The sequence below is a fragment of the Penaeus monodon genome, chromosome 19 (assembly GCF_015228065.2).
Source record: "Penaeus monodon isolate SGIC_2016 chromosome 19, NSTDA_Pmon_1, whole genome shotgun sequence".
In the NCBI taxonomy this organism is placed as follows: Eukaryota; Metazoa; Arthropoda; class Malacostraca; order Decapoda; family Penaeidae; genus Penaeus; species Penaeus monodon.
Window position 1 is genome coordinate 48,716,955 of NC_051404.1, and position 2,403 is coordinate 48,719,357.

The following is a 2,403-nucleotide window of genomic DNA, read 5'->3' on the forward strand; positions in this document are numbered from 1 at the left end:
TTGTTAAAATAAAAGCTGTGCTCTACTACATTTGAAGGTTACCCAGTTATGTAGTTTCACGCACGAGGCGCTGATGTCTGTATGTCTGTGCCAATGGTCCCCATGAAGTTCAGCACCAACAGAATTTACTCACTGGGATTAGCAGTTTAAAAACTGAAAGTTTTCTTTACCTTGCCTCATAACATTATTTTACAGTATGCTAGACACCAAAACTTATTTTGAAACTTTAATACAGATGTGAACATGTGTTTGAAAATGTAAGAAGTGAGGCAGGGAATTATGAAAATATAAGACATTATGAATATATTTCAAATTTTCAAGTTGAATATTTAATTGCAGCAACACAAGTCTTTAAGTCTGATTACCAAGCACTTAATGTGGCATCATGCCATACAAATTATTTGATATAGAATTACTCTCATAATTTTATTAAAACAAAACAAAAAAATTACTCCAGCAGATTTATGGGCTGAGTAACAGGGGACTAAAATAAAACAATTACACACGCAGAGCACATATGCCTTTATAGTGACATATTATGTATACATTATTTAAAATGCACTATATTCACTCAAGGTTGTTTATTTAAATATTTCATCCAAAAGCAAACTGTAATTTCTTTGGTGTCTAATCTTTTCTATCTCACCTTCATAATATCCAGTACTACTTTGGAACATTTTAAGTATAGAATAAAGAAATAGGATCTAACACAAACAGAATTAAAAAACAGTAAGTCTTAGAGGTAAAAAAAAATCACTTAAATTCTTTTTAAACATATCTGTGATTCTTCAAAACTTTTTCATTAATAATAAGGAAAATGTGTGGCTGTGTGTGAAAAATTGCAAAGAACAACCATATTTCACTTTACTTTCAAACTATATATCAGAAATTTGTTTTATCCTAGCTGATAGTAATTTCTTTTTGCCCTATTTCTGAAATTGGACGTCATAATTCTTCTATCTGAATAATACATTTTTATTTCATATATTCATTTCTTATCATTTATGAAAAATGTTTAGATAATACTGGAGGAAATGTGTCTTCCTCTGACATTTTTCTTTAAATTATAACTCATGGATCACCTGCCACATCAGGTGATTTAGGACACGGTGCCTTCTCAGTAGTTTAAAAATTGAGTTCGGAATATTAGGGGGAAATTGTAATAAATGGAAACAAGTGTGTTATGGTCATATTTAATAATAACATTATAGTGGAAAACAGTTTAAAAAATCTTTACTGATCAGGCTGGGCTGCTGTTACTTGCAAATAGAATTTCCAAAATAATTTTCAGCTTTTTCTATTGAGGCAGATTTTAACAACATTCCAAAAAGGTAAACATGAAAACACTCTTTCCTATTATTTTTCAGTAACTATCTCAAAGTGAACTACAGAAATACTCAGTGTGGCTTATAATCTCTTTCAGCATTTTTCTTATTTGATTGTTGTTTATTATCCAGAAAATAAATAAGGACTCATATTCCAAAATCAGAGACTTACTCTTGGTATGAGGAACATTGAATCATTATATATTACATGCAGTTTTGTCTCTTATTGCACAGCTCAGTTTTATTACCAGTCTGAAAGAGTTATTGTTAGTCCAGTGTTACTGCTTGATGGTATACAAAAACAATCTTTTCAGAGGTCAGTTATACTGAAGGAAATAATGTTTTAAAATGGTCAGAGTATTTCCATTACATTCTTTGTATATTTTAAGATGAGAACATTTCTTTTTTAATATTTACCATGTTAAATTGTCAGTTTCGGTAATATTTGCTTCTCTATTACAACATGTCCATAAAAAAGACTGCTTTTACTGCACCTTTTAGAAAGCATTTGTAAAGTTGCACTCTACAAACTTAGTGGTTATTTTTACAACTATTAATAGACAGTATGAAATACGGTATGTATGTATCCATATGTTTCATGTAGTGGAAAACTTAAATATGCTAGTGCAATAAGAACACAACAGAACATGCCTTTATATGGTTCTATTTACATGATAGAAAATAACTAGTCCAAACAATATTTTTTCATAGCTAGCTCAAAATTAACATTGTTCACTATACTTTATATAATTTTTAAAATTAGTTTATAATATCTGTTACACTGTTATACCCCTTTAAAAATTTAATTGCTGTTTATTCTTCACATCCATCAGTTCCTTTGCATCCCCATGATTAGTCCACAAATGTGTATATATTAGCAGCATTGTAAATGAAACATATGGTATTTTTAAGCTTATGTGATATATTTATGTTGTACTACATTTTGGAAGTATAAAAGTTTTGTAATAAACCTCTGATAAACAAGAATGAAGTATTATTATCTTTATTTTATCACCACAGTTCACTTCTCTATATCATTCAAGATCATAATTGGGGAGCTAACACTGACAGGGCACAT